The sequence below is a fragment of the Sander lucioperca genome, chromosome 20, assembly GCF_008315115.2.
Source record: "Sander lucioperca isolate FBNREF2018 chromosome 20, SLUC_FBN_1.2, whole genome shotgun sequence".
Taxonomy (NCBI): Eukaryota; Metazoa; Chordata; class Actinopteri; order Perciformes; family Percidae; genus Sander; species Sander lucioperca.
The window spans coordinates 13,519,270-13,534,854 of record NC_050192.1 but is presented as its reverse complement, the minus strand read 5'-3'; the positions used below and the strand labels follow the sequence as shown (position 1 = coordinate 13,534,854).

Here is a 15,585-nt window from a genome sequence, read left to right as displayed (position 1 = left end):
ATTTAAATTATTTGACAGTTGATATTCAGATAGTGTCACCGTTTTCCCTTTTACATCCCTAAATCCAACTTTTTCCCTCTCATTTCATACTCAAAAATGTGATTCCTGTTGTTTCTTGATTATGCTCCATTGGGTTAGTTTAGTTGCTAGTGAGGATGAGGATGGTTGCACGTTTAATCCTTGGCAACAAAAATGTGTGTCTGAGCAACACACTGAATCACCTACCTGCTGGCATACACATGCACTAGAAGTCACTCAACCTGAAGCGTAGGCTAAAAGTAAACCGTCAAGATCAGAGATGAAAAGCTGCAGCCAGTTGCAGTCACAGTACATTATCATGCGAACAGAAGCAGTCGGCCCAGGAGACAGCTCAAGGAGGAGGCCAGGCCTGGTGTCATGTCACCACATGCAGGAGCTGTGATCAAATGGAAAAGTAGCATCAGGGCAGGGTGATAGGACAGCAGAGTGAAAGGTCTGTAAACAATGACTCACCCTGCTAGCTAGGGAGGGAGGGGAGGGGAATGAAGGAAGAGGAGGAAGGCAGCCAAAACTAGTCCAAGTGTGTGTGTGTGTGTGTGTGTGTGTGTGTGTGTGTGTGTGTGTGTGTGTGTGTGTGTGTGTGTGTGTGTGTGTGTGTGAGAGTCTGCAGTCACAGACAATCAGGCCTCTGTCAGGAGGTCCCGGCAGACATGGAATTTAAGACACTCACACACACACACGCACGCACGCACACGCACACACACACACACACACACACACACACACACACACACACACACACATTTACAATTAAACTTACAAATACAAATACAATTGCATGTAGTACAAAACAATATCCACAAACAATCCTTTCTTTTCATGCAAGCATCATATGCCAACAGTACAACACAAGCACATACACACATCAAAATCCAATAAATAATTAAATCTCCAGTGGCTGCCCTCAGAACTACAGTGATACATTAATTGGGCAAAATTAGCATGAATTAAAGCAAATAAGTGTAACATGTAATTTATTACTTATCAAGCGTAGTTTAGCAGAAGAAGGCTCCGATTTCCCCCAAGATTGCTTTAACAGCTATAATGCATTTCTTAATTTACTCTGTGGAAAATCAATTTTTTTCAGAGTTCATTAGGCACCAATATGTTACAATGCTGCTCCCCTGAGCACACAGCTACAAAAAAACATTATGCAAATTTTTTTCAGTGCATCTGTATGTAAATAGAAACCAAGGCCGCAGTCAATTCTCCATGGGAAGCTTTGTTAGTGGGCCCTTTCTTTCTAAGCCAGAACCTTGTTCATGATAGTCTGGAAATTAGGAAATGGTTGCATGTGACAGGTAAAAGCAAACATTCACTCTCTTCCCCTCTCTCTGACCGTACCTGAGATTGATTCTAGTATAATTTCACCAAACTTTGTTCCACAAATCGTGCCAGTCTTGCCAGTCTCCCTTTGGAGTGTATATATTTCTGTTTGATTTTGCTTGTTTGTATAACATGATACTTTTCTTGTTAGAATTGTATAATCAAAGTGATGGCTAAAACGGGTTGCGTTCTGGACTGGAAGAGCAAAGATTCCACCATGGGGCCATACTGTGCCTCAAACTGCAGACACTCCTCTTTAAAATGGGCAGCTCATGTCATAAAACAGCCATGGACGAAGCCACAACATAATCCCGCCAAGCTCTCAGTTGATCATCGGTTTACACTCAACTATGCAGTTTTCCATCCCCAAGGTATAGGCCTACTGCTTTCATACCAATATGGGACTCTCAGGCTCAAAGCCCAACTGAAAGTCTCAGTAGAGGCCATTCAGCATACTAACCAACACAATATTGTTGCCCAAAAACACAGTTTTAAACTTCTTTTCATTCAGGCTGACAAATTGATGTTATCCACAGTAATGACTTGATGGTTTTGGACATTGTGGGAGGATTTTGTGTAAACAGACATACATTTGAAGATGTGCAATCACAGTGATTCGTTGGACCCTAGACCCAGCAATTTTGAATAAGAGCTGAGTAGGATTCAAATAGGCTTCTTTCATGCCTCATAAAGTAAACTGTAGTGTAATTCTACATCAGAGTGTAGAGTGTAGCTACTTCATCAGTTAAGAAACACAAATGTGAAAGATAAAAAGGCATTACTACTGCAGGATTTCGCATTGTTTATTGTAGGACTACCATATTTTGGCACAGGACCTTCATCAGAGAGGGTAACTAGCCTATATAAATACACTACATACACCATAAAGTCAGATTTAGCTGTTATTTACCATTTACTCTTTTTTTTTTTTTTTAAAGCTTTTATTTGTTGTGACTGTAACATTATGATGTGAACTTTTATTTTGAAATATCTGTGTCGAATAATCATTGGATATCTTTCAGCGCAGGTGTTAACGAAGGTGTTCCAGTTCCAGGGTGCATGCTGGCTCGCTAGCTTGGTTAGATGTCCAGATCCGCTGTAAAAAACCATGGATGCACGACACAAAACCCCGGATGAAGGCCCTGTGCTGACAAGCGTGAATACTAAAGAGAAAACTCTTCCAGCAAGTAAGTCACTGTTGCTTAATTGTCTCCTTAATTAAGCAACGCACCAACTTTAGCAGAGTCGATATGCAGCTGTCAATGAAATGAAATGCCGTTGTTCTTCAGGGCTTTCAAGAAAGATTTACATATTTGTTGTGGCTGCTAGTCCGTGCTGCCTGTTAGGGAACCAGCAGTCTCTCAAGTGTGGGATGGTGAGGAGTAGCAACCAAAGTTTGATGCTAACAACCTAGCTAACGATTTAGTTGTCATGCAAGTTAGCATTGAACATGCTATACCATAAAAATAAAATGGGTTGAATACATTTTATTTGTATGGATTTCACCTATCCACATCTATTGTTTTCACATAGGCCTACAAGGAATTTGCGTTTGTTTGGTGGATAACATAAACAAAGTAAGAGAAAATTAAATAAACAATAAAAGCAAGTAATCAAAAGACATAAATATAGAATAGAAGAAAATTACAATAAAAATCGGATTTATTTTATTTTGGAAAATAGCATGCATTGTTGTGGTGTGAAAAATATCCTTCACCACTGTCTGTTGTGGAGGAGAAATGACCCAGTCTGGGAATGATTTGTAGTCATCCATTGTTTTTTTTTTTGTTTTTTTTTTTTATTTGGGCTTTGTTACTAGGATACAGTAGTCAGCTACATAACGTCATTTGTTTCTTTAGGCTACAAACCAGGCTTAATTGTGTTGCTCAGTTGTGGGTGTTTGCTTTTATGAGAGTGTCTGTCTTCCTCTCTCTGTCTATTTGGGTTTGACCTTTATTTGTTGATCATCTTCTCATGCAGTGTGCTCTGTAGAACTTTTCCCCACACACGTTTCAACTCCTAGAAAAATGTACTCTTTGTCTCCCTCGTCTATAAAGCCTGCTGCAACCAAAACACAGCTTCACCTGCTTGGCTTGGATTCTATCCATGAAGTAATTCCCACAAAGCCCATAGGCCATGTCGACCATATGGTGCTACATAGTCTGATAGGTTGTTATACATAGCATACATTCATGACGGTGACTCGAACAGGAACTAATTAGTACAGTCTCTGGAAACTCCATTTAATTTAAATTTCAGTTAATTGAGTTGTGAACATTAAGTTGTTTTAAAGGGAATTTCTGTGTAAGGGTTACACCATGAGCTGGGTTTCTTTGGAGCACATTAATCATTGGTCGCAGTGTTATAATGTGTAATAGCAAAAGTAGGATCCTGCTGCTGTGATTACACTCAATTTATGGTTACATGGTGATATTTACTGTAAAAAAAATAAAAGGATTAAAAGTGTTGATTTATTGAGCTTATATGAGGGAAATTGACAGGAACTCTGCCATTTTTCTTATTATTGTGCAAGTTTGTCTGTGGTGTGCTTTTAAAGCAAACTGCTGATGCTGCTGTCATTAAGTTCTCCTGCGTTGAAGTTTATTATTTACCTTGCTTTATATACACATTTAGTTCTGCAATTAGGTTTCACATTTATTCACTGTATGGAAGTGGTATCTAAGCAACCCCGTGCGTGCGCACACACACACACACACACACACACACACAGGCACACACGTACACGTACACGTACACACACATATATACACACACACACACACACACACACACACACACACACACACACACACATACACACACACGTGCACACATGTATACATACACATACACGTCCTGGCTTACGTTATTCCCGATTGGCTGTTTTCTCTGTTCACACACTTTAATGGCAGGAAAACACATAAATACACTCTAGCGCATTTTTGTCTAAACTTCCTCAACATTGTTCTTCAAAAAGTGACTGTCACCAGACATAGAACAGAACTCTGACTCAGCAAATATTAGAATGCCAGCTTGAGTCACTTCCTTTTTAACCTCATCATTGGCCCTTCCCCTGTTCCATTGTGTACAGAAAACATGATTGTGAAAAAGATTAAAAGTAGAGCAAATTGTTGGTTTCATTGTCTTGCATGTGTATAACAAGTTATCTAATTACTTTATTTGCATAAATACAATAATGACAATAATGGTAGATTAGGTTCACAAATATAGGATTTATTACAGGGCTGGTGTATTGGATTGCATTAGATTGTACTGTACTGTGCACTGGAACAAAACATAACAACAGTAAAAAAGAAAAAAATCCCATTTTTCCCACCCCACTCCTCATTATTACTGCTGTTCTTCCCACGTTGTTGAAGACAGAGATGAGTCGCTGTCCCACTTTGCATCCCAAAAGGCCCGTGTCGCATCAAACTTACCGTGCGATATGCGCTATGTTTGTTTTTAGTAGTGTTTGTATATCATAACTCCTTGTTTGAATTAGAGGCATCCACCGTTCCCACTGGGAAACATCAAGTATTAAATGCCATTCCCCGGCATGCTTGTTTGAGTAATTTACGCTCAAACGAATGTCATTCCTCGTCTCCAGGTGGTCCTTTCTGCCATGTCTCTGTGTACAAGCCGACACCGCTTTTGATGGCTCCACCTGAGAGATTTGCCCAAATGTGCCTGCTTTTTCCCCAAAGTGGTTTCTAGAGTTTCCGCTCTGGGCTTGTTTACCAGTAAATGTTTTTGTGATTCCCCTAAGCAACATGAGAGTCAGTGTTTTCTGTTTCCTTCTTTTCTTTTTCTTTTTTGTTGCAAGTAACGCAGCATTTGTTATTTAGCCCCCCCCCCCCTTTGCTCTCCAAAATGGCTGGATATGGTGTCAGTAAACAAAGTCTAGTTCCCATTAACCTCTGATTCCCTCTGAGAAATCCACAAACAAGTCGAGTGCCGAACAACCTCAAACAAACTGCACAGACACATTGTGCACACACACATGCGCTCCTGTCCTGAAGAACAATATGGAAATATTCGTCCTTCCTCCCTTCCCATGCTTAGCCCTGGTGCTCTAGCCGTCTGTTTTGCCTAATTGCTTTAACACTAGCCTGGCATGCTAATTGCACTGGGCCCCCTGTCACCACATCATTTACATGGCCTGCTTGATTTGAAATTTAATCTGCTTGAAGGGTTTGTGTTTCATGCTCACTTTAAATCCTAATGCTCTGTGGGATTGAAGGCAGTTTGCATTATTGAGACTGTAAAAATAAATCCTTGTGTATTTGTTTGGCACAACGTTTTTTTTTTTTAAATAAGAGACTATTATAAGATTTTATCGAGTTTCAGTTGTAAAACTTATTCTGTTGCACAATAAAACTTTGTAATGCCACTTCAGTTTCACTCGGTGATTAAATCAAAGAGGAAAATTGATGAGACGGTGGGCAGTGCCGTGTCTGGATGCTGGGCAGAGGAAACTCGTGGATAAGATGGGAGCGCATGGTGTGTTGGCCGGCCTTTTTACTGCAGATGGCCTTTTTGATGTGGAGCTGAAAGAGAGTTAGACAGACAGAGACACAGAGTGGGCTTATACAGTGTAGCGAGCTCACATAGCGCAATTCAATCAAAGGCAAAAAGCTATTTCAATTTCTTAGAGGTTGGGGCCCATCCCTGTTCTACACTGGCACAGTATTTCCTCCACTTGTCCTACCCCTGAACATAGCTTTTCTTCTGGAACCGGACTATGTGATGACACCATGGCGCTCTCTTGATTTTCCGTTGTTTTGAAAAATTTGACTTTTGATCCCCGAACTAGAGTAGCAAGTGGAGTCTTAAGCAAAAAACAAACAAAAAGTCTGAAAATATCACCCGAACCAAAGCAAAATAATAAAGAAGCTAATGATATCAGCTACAGCTTCAGATTGCAATTACAGTGTTTTCTAGAAAAAAAGCCTACCGTCAATAGGATAATAGAGCTACATAGAGGACAGGAGGCCATTTACGCTGGATGCTGAAATGCTCACTGGGGCAGTGTTAGGTCAGCGGGTATAAGAGTGGTAAATGGAGGAAGTACAAGCTCTCCTGCTACACCACTCTGAATATTTGCCCTTTCTCCAGACTGGGCTTCTGTCCCAGCCATGATTAGGCTCGCTTGTGGTGCTTTTATTGGTGTAATTTCTGGAGATCCGGCCCATGTTTCCAACTGCCACCTTTTTATAAGGCAAACATGACTATATACAGTGACCGTGCTGACCTCTCTCAACAGTCAAACTCTCAAGGAGACCTGACAGCTAACAGAAAATTCAAAGTAACACTCATTATACTCAGTGAGGAAAACAGACTACTGAACATTCTCACACACACACACACACACACACACACACACACCCTGGTGCAGGGAGGGTAATTTATGTGAAGACGGAACCACAGATGAACTTTTTTTTTTTTTTTTTGCCTTATTTTTTTTCTTTTCCCCACACAAGTTCAACCAAACAGAGAGAATACAGTCAATATTAAGTCAATTATAAATATTTATAATCTACACATTTTAAAAATCCTGTCAATCACAAAGATGCGGGGGATAAGCTCACAGCAGCTGGATGGTCCGGATGTGATTTGCATGCCGCATAAAGCCTCAGCTTGCCATCCCCGTTTTGTTTTTGACTTTGCATGCCTGCTTGTTCTCAGCGCAGATTAAATATAGAAGTTTTGTTCTCGTTGAGGATAGATGTCTCCCCTCCCCTCCCACACATACACACACAGATGCTGGCACACACAACACACAGAGGCAGTATTGACGCCTGATGCTGATGGCGATTCATTATTGAAAAGGAAATCGTCTCCATATGACTGGAGTTTGTTATGGGGAGCTTTGTTCTCGTCATCTATATTGCAGGGCATCTTTGTCAGTCAGCACTGTGAGATCTTTTTCTTCTCTGTGTGTGTGTGTGTGTGTGTGTGTGTGTGTGGTGAAGACAGAGTTTTACACTCTCTGTAGTGTTTGTCAGTGTTACTGTCCTAATAACTAAGTGCTTTGTTTTTCAGTTGATAGAAAACTAAGATACAGTACTTTTCGGTTTATCCCAGCATTTGGTCTCTGATAACATATGCTCAGCGTCTCTGCTCTGAAAACACAATGCTGGCCCTCTCTAGTCACAACAGCCTCCTCTTTTTCTGCTCTTCTGTCATTGTCTTACTTTTTCTTGTCCAGTTCAGACAGAAAATGGGTCTGTCTGGCTGTGGTCACATCTGTGACCTAATGAGTCCTCCAGTCACAAAAGCTTACAATAACTGTCAGCTGGTAACACTGTCATGTCAGAAAATCAAGACCTGATCTCTCTATCTATATACTGATGTGACCCGGTTTGATATTCGTGATCACATTTCAGTTATGTGTGGACATGGATCTGGCCTTTTATCATTCCCCCGCTGTTGACTTACACAAATGGTACAGAAAATACGGAGGAAAACATTGGTCGTGCAGAAGACGCAAGCTGTCGCTTTCTCACTCACTCAGTCGTTATAATAAACATTCCACACAGTAGGACACTCTATAGTGAGCAGTAATTTGACATGTTGGGACACTTATGAATGCATTCATGCCAGTAAAAAGTAAATATAGTGCATTATATACAGTATGTTGGACACAATATTCTGCCACAGTGGTTCTGGACTCAATCTCTTCCTCACAAGCTCAGGGAAAACCCGGTCTACTGTTCCAAGGAGACAAAAAACAAACCCAAAAAAAGCTCCTATCTTAACTCAAATACAAAATATGTAGGCTATGTACCCAAGCGGTGCAAGTGTGAACAAATACAAACATTCTCTATGGCAACGCTCTGGCATTTGTTAGCATAGTTGTTATATTGTGCAGGAAATGGATCGGATTACTGGAACCAAAGGGTTTGAATCTGGTGTATTGGAAAGGCATTTTCAACCCTGCGTAGAGCTTCTCTCTACTCAATGTACATAGCGCTGTGTTTGATAGCATGACTGTGTATTCTGTGTGACTGGAGAGCACAGTGAGAGCAAGTGTTTTTCATTGTATGGAAATGCAGTAGTTGCATTTTCATGCATACGATTTTAAAACAAATCTAACGTGCAACTTTTCTGTAGTGTGGGCGATTTCTTTATGTGCATTTTTGTAGCTCATTTCCTTTTTGAGATGTGACTTTTTCTATCTCTGTTGCAACATCTTATAGCAAGCATTTGGATACAGTAACCCACTAAAATGATCAAAATACTTTGCATCATCTTTGTGTCAAAGAAAAACCAACTCTGAACACAACGACGGCTGCTAATTTCATGGAATTTGTAAAACCATCTCCCAAAGTCACATTTCTGTTCTCATCAACAAGCCTCTGATTGTCACTTTAGCTTAGCATCCATTTGATTTAATAATGTATTCAGAAGTTAGGACACGTCTCTGCATGTGTGACTGTATTTGTGCGTAATATGCTTGTATGCGTGGGCGAATTGGCAAAGTGTCCCCTCTGAAGAGTGCTTGTTGTGTGGCATTCTCTCTTGATTTCATGCTTTGCTGATGGAAAATTAGGCCCTGGCGTATCTCTGCATGAAGAGGAGGTGTAGGAGGAGGAGGAGTGCTGATGGCTGCTGTTATTGCCTCAGGACACTCTGCCCGACAACAAGAAAACTAGAGCGATGAGGAGGGAGGGAGGCTGTGTCACTGGCTGCTAATGCACTCTAAACAAGATGATGAGACACATGGAATCCCCAATGTGACGCCAAGGAGCCTCAGAAAAGAACATCTCTTTAACTCTCTCTTTCTATCTCTTCCCCCATCTTTTTTTCCCTCCACATTGTTGCAAAGTGCAGTTATGAGTCTGGCATTCTGAAACATTTTAAATGTACGCTGCCTGTTTTTGTGGGGATTTTGAATGGCACATAGATGTGTTGAGGAGTTCATTTGCATATGTTTTTTTGCGTGTTTTTTTTGCCTGTCTGTTGCCCAATGAAGCTCTGAGGATAAAGTGCTTAAAGAACTGCAGGCACTTCACTTAAGTTGTTTGGTTGTTCAAAGATACGCCACAATACACCGCTAGTTGAAATGCAGCTCAGCCCACTGTCAGATGTGTGAGAAGCATTTTGGAGGCAAAGAAAAAAAAAAAAAAAAAAAATTATAATCCTGCTATGTTATGTAAGTGGAATGATATTATAATGTATATATGATTATATAATGTCGGGTGCCTGTGTTTATCATGTCACAAGGATCAAACATCGCACAAATAATTGCAAAACTATATGCTGTATATGATATGCTATAAAGTCAAAGAAATTACATTTTCAGAAAAAAATGTTGTTTAACACACAAGGTGTTTTAAAAGGCAAAATGGTATCTTTAGTCCAATTGAGTTTATGGGTTTTATTATTTATGTTAATACAGCACTAAACTGTTTTAATTTGTGATGCTCATCAGCACAAATGAGCACATTTCAGAAGATTTTACTTTTTGGTCTGTAAAAAGTGTGAGTAAGAGGTGTCTGTGGATTTAAATCCATTATGTCTCTAGGCAGCGTTTTATGGTTATTTTTTTGTTATTTTTATTTTTAATTAACAGCAAGATCACCCAGCTTCATGCATCCTGTTTCCAGAAATGCTGAATTTGAGTTCTCCATAATGAGCATTTTCTGGAGGAATTTTTGGGGTTTCATACTGAGATTGGTGGTCGACAAGGTCTTTCCTGTCTTAAAAGGGAAAACAGTTTACTCATTGAACAACAAGAAGGGAAATGAAAGGGGAAAAGAGCAGAGAGAGTGCAAAAGGGAGCATGGCAGGGTCTAGATGTAAAATTGTCCATAACACCTGGGGCCACTCAGTGCAATGACGCACAAAGAAGAACGCTGGCTGTGGGGACTGGCATACACTAGCCACATCTGGACCAGTTTGCCATCACGAAGGGGCTGGATTGAGCTGACTGCTCTCACTGGATTGGACTTGACTTTATGTAGTGTATGACTGGAGTCGTCAAGGCTGTTTACAGCATCTATTTCCTACCTTTTCTCACGCTACAAGTTGAAAAACAAATATGCAAGAGGCTGCAAAGAATGCAGGAGATAGATGGCATAGATATACTGTACATTTATCAATAGGTCATCTCCTTTCCTTTCTTTTCTTTCTCACTCCAGAATCCTGTAATTGAAGTTAGAGCAAGTTTAGGATCTGAGATTAGCAATCTTAAGTGAACGTTTGAGCCCTGCGCCTTCCATCTGCAGCAATCACTGAAACTCTAATATTCTATTTCCACAAAGTAATCACTGAGGAAGTTAGGGGAATCTAACTCATTCCAGCCCATCTGAGTCCACAGATAAATCAATATTCACAGACAGAGCCTAATATTTGGTGTGGGATAAGACTTTTTTTGTATGATCTCATAAGCAAATGGTGCTGGAAAGGACTTTTGAGGATTGAGGGGAAAGACATTTGAACCTCAAAGGCACAGTCAAACCACTGTGAGCCAAGACTTAATTACAATGACCTTACAACAGGGCAGTAGCCTAAAGCCATGCATCCAGGCTAACCTAGCACCACCCCCAGTGCACAATACACCCCCTGCCGCCATCAGACCTGATAAATGAGTTATTTTCCTTGATTGCTGCATCAGGGCTGAGAGTGGGAATTGGGCAGAGAGGAAAGGGAGGGAGAGGAAAAGAAGGAAAGAAGTGAAGGAAGGAGAACTGGGGAGAAAGTGAACGGGAAGCGGAGAACAGTGCCGCTCCGATAAACTGCAGTAGTGATAGAGGTTGGTGCCATAACTCCGCAGGCAACAGCTCCTGGTTGTAGTATGAATTTGTATCTCTCTGAAGCTTCTTTGTCTTTACAATTTGACTTTTTTTTTTTTTTTTTTTTTTTTTGGCATTTTTTAGGCCTTTATTTATATAGGACAGCTGAAGAGACATGAAAGGGGAGAGAGAGAGGGAATGACATGCAGCAAAGGGTCGCAGGGTGGAGTCAAACCTGCGGCCGCTGCTTCGAGGAGTAAACCTCTATATATGGACCTGCTCTACCAGGTGAGCTACCCAGGCGCCCACTATTTGACTTTCTACTGTTTTTTAACATGTACAATGCACATTTGTACATTGTATAATAACCAGACAAAGGGCGTAGTAATTATCTAAGGTCAGTAAACAAGAACCAATAGCAGCTTCTTTGTCCAATGCCTTTCAGTTTAATAGTTTGTCTCTGTAAGTAGGAAAAAACATTTCCCACACACTAAAATATCCCTTTTAAAGCTTAAAATGTGTCTATGGCTTGGTGATCCATGTACTTTTGAAAACATCTCAAATATCACCGTCGGTTAGCCTGAGAAATATATGATTATCGAGCTACACAAGTAGGTATCCCTTCCTGAAAAGTTGCAAGAAAGACATAGTTTTGACCTGACAAGAATAACATGTAGATTCAGCTTATTGTTACTGTCATGAGGAGTCTTCTGGCCCAATAGAAGGTCTGTAAGCGGATCCTCAAAGTGCCCAACTGATGCTCAGTCAAAGCTCCATGAATTTCATTCACATACACTGTAACTTATTGGTTTTTACCAGGGGCTGATTTACTCGCTTTGTGAGTCAAGCATACTGTACACACACACACATGCACACACATTGACAGCCTCCCAACGTTTGCAATTTGCATTCCGCACTCTCTCCATCACTCTCTATTTCTAAGAGTCACTGGCTGCCACGAGTTGAACTTGGTTTTTGATTAAGTGTTTGTAGGTAGCGCCTCGGGCCCCGTCTCTCATAGATAAGAAGCAGTAATCCTGGGATGTGTGTTATTGTCTGTTTTCTGGAGGATTCTGTGGCTGTCTGCCGTGGGACTGAGAATGGCTTTAAAATTCAAGAATTTTAATTTTGCTATATTTTCCCAGCTGAAAAATGAAGTGTCATTAACTTCCTGTCCTCGCTTTTATTTTTTGAATGAGGTTTTAAATGAGCCCCTTTTCTCTTTAAGTCGATTACATGTCAGATTTCTAACGACAAAACAAATCAGAAGTCAGCACGAGCACTTAATCTCATTCATCATCTCTATTTAAGATCAAAACATCTGATGAGTAGATTATTTTTTCTTTTCCCTGAAGAGGATCCCTCTTTCCAAAAAAAAAAAAAGAGGAAGTGTTCCCATGTTTGACAGCATGCCAGTCTTAACAAAGGGGAAATGCTGAGTTCCCTTTAATAGATCTATATTCATTTTCAAATGAGTTGATTAGCCAGCACAATGTCATTGGATTCAGGGGCCCATTACACATTTATGATGGTAAATTACTGAACATTTACAATCCAAATGAAATTTCATGAGGAGGGGATATTGAAAAAATGGAGGGAGAGAGAGACGCTTTGCGTTCATCCCTGTAGCCTTGCCTCATTGCGTCTCTCTTCCTCTCCCTCCCTCCCTGTCTCTCTCCTTCTCTCTGTCTCCCCACTCTCTTTCCTTCTGTCTCTCGCACGCTCTCTCCACTCTTGTCTGTTTCTTTCTCACATATCACATCAGTGCCCCCTGTGGTCCAACTGGGCATCACATAAGGGTCTGAAGCTGTGTTCACTCGCACAGCTCTGTCGCTGACATTTTAGTGTGCTGTTTTTCACGCTGCCATCCAGATAATAATGGCTTATCCACAGGTACGCTTACAGGTAAACATTCAGTGATGGTGGTTTTCTCCCTAAAAGTGTTGAGATGCAGACCGAGTGCGGTGAAAGGATGGATGTCTGGTGCTGAGGAGGGTTCTTCCCCCTCTGTCTTCGGTGTAGTGTTACATGTAGGTTCAAACGTCCTATAGATCCCTGAGCAAACACCTCTCCTCTCCAATCAGCCCTCAGCACTGTGCGGCCCTGTCACTGCGTCCACATCAATATTTTATTTTGGCAAATTTGCAGTGACATGCATTAGTACAATTAGGGGCAAGTTTTTACTTGGATTCCCATCTTCTACAAGGAGAGAAAGTGATAAAGGGAAGCTGAACTCTCTCTCTTATCTCCTTACTCTCTCTATCCCTCTCTCCCTCTCTCTCTCCAGCATGGCTGGTTCGTTCCTCAGCCCTCCACCTCTAAATAATTCATCATCCAATCAATCATTTTCTCTTTGTTTTGGGCCCCAGTGCCTGAGATGAAACGGCCTGCTGCCAAAGCTGCTTTGCCTCATCTGAGGCCTGGAAAACATGATCTGCTGCTGAGATTACAACACACACACACAAACACACGCACACGCATACGCACGTATGTGCTGGTACCACATCTTCACTGTTGGGGAGTCATACACATTAATACAGATAAGATAGCCGCACACACACTGTATGCAGAGAAGAGTTTTTACATTTGACTCAAAATGACAGCAGATATTTTGAAAGTTAAGCCTTTGTGACCATAAACCTAAAAATTTCCATACATCCAAAAATTTTGAGAAAAGAAATAAAACCAAAATGACTGGCTCAGTTTCCATTAACATATTTGTATGTATTGTCAGCTGTCATTCAGCCTATTATGAGAAATAAAGAACTAACGTAACATATAGTATTTACAAGGGTCAGAACATTAGAAGTCTATAGTCTTTGTTATTTTCATCGTGTCAAACAGATGTACTGTGTGATGATGTGTGGGCATTGTGGTTTTTATTTTTTATATTTTAGCTGTTTTCTGCAATAGAAAATAGGTGATTCTACTTATTTAACTGTGTTCAACTTTGAACCTTTTTTTTGTTTTTTAATGGCATGCCATCATAAGGGAGTTCTGTAATAGAAAACCGACTGTGTCTGATCTCCCAGCTGTAACACTCGGGTTTGGTTAGCTTATCTAAAGGGCCTGTCTCCACCTTAAAGCCTGTGTGGAGGCAGCCTTAATAGGGGGAAATGTCTTGGACAAGTGATTTGAAGATATTTTGCTTCATCCCTTTGGAGCGCTCTGCAGGTGATGCCGCGAATGTCTTCTTCGTTTGATGTCGAACAACACAGATCCGCTATTGAGTGATAGCTTCAAATGCGGAAAGACTGAGACCGTACGTGCTGCTCCCCCTACTTGAGCTACATCAGAGGAAACTGACATCTATTATGGTAAAGAAAAGACAAGTGTTTGAAAAATTCAAGTACGCACATTGCAGAAGTGTCAGGATTTTTACAGAGTGCAATTTTCTTTTTTTTCACTCTTTTTTTGTTAACAAGGTGGTTTTTAAGCCAAGCATGTCTATATGAACTCTGTTGGATAGAGCATGAAAGGACGCTGCTAGCCCATCATGGTAATATTTTAGCCCCTTAAAGAAGTCACCACAAGTCCCTTGTGTCCTCCTAACAAGAGGAGATTAAACCCTGAGACTTTGAGCTCAAATTCAAGCAGTTTTATCTGCTCACTTTCTATCCAACTTTTTGGTCAAAAAAGAGACTGATGTGATCGAACAAAGGAGTCTTCATTCTTAGCTTCTACCTTACTTCTTTTGATTCACCAAAACTACTTTTGTCACAATTAACAAACATTTTCTAGTGGTTTTGTTTGTGTGAGTTTGCGCTGGGAATTCTGCTGCAACCAAATGTATTATTCTGCAGGACATTTGCGTAACTGATACATTTGAATTTTGTGATTTGTTTTGACTTTTTAATTCAGACTATTAAAATTCATTATACATTTGTACTTGACTTGAAGCTGAGCATGGGCGTTCATTTGCATGCATTTGGGTGGCTGTTCTCTTCCCTGCGCCTTAAATATCTACGGTGTGTTACATTGCCATCATATACAGTGGTGCTCATAAGTTTACACACCCATGCTAAAGTTGACTAAAAAGAGGAATAAAAAATCATCTTTTGGAAATTGATCTTAATACCTTAATTTAGAAAATTAAAACACCAATTTTCTTTGTGAATGAATAGTGTATTGTAAATAAATAAATGTTCTTCCTTAAAATACAGAGGGCATAAGTATACATACCCCTATGTTAAATTCCCATAGATTTTTATTTTTAAAGGCCAGTTATTTCATGGATCCAGGATACTATGCATCCTGATAAAGTTCCCTTGGCCTTTGGAATTAAAATAGCCCCACATCATCACATCCCCTTCACCATACCTAGAGATTGGCATGGTTTTATTTCAGTTAGCCTAACCGGCAATTTCCACTGGATGCGGAACGTCTGCGGAACGTCTCCGGAACGTCGACGGAGTCATTAGGTTTCCATTAAAGTCAATGTGTGTATTTCCACTGACTGCAGAACGTCTGCGTCCCTACT

The 15,585-nt window shown here is 40.5% G+C and overlaps 1 long non-coding RNA gene across 1 annotated transcript in view; it reads left to right on the top strand.

Moving 5' to 3' along the window:
* Positions 1-2,426: 2,426 nt before the first annotated feature.
* Positions 2,427-15,585, top strand: part of LOC116039842 — a 194,609-nt gene continuing 181,450 nt past the window's right edge. Inside the window, exon 1 of the long non-coding RNA XR_004102521.1 lies at positions 2,427-2,552. This is a non-coding gene — a long non-coding RNA (uncharacterized LOC116039842). The remainder of the gene's footprint in view (positions 2,553-15,585) is intronic.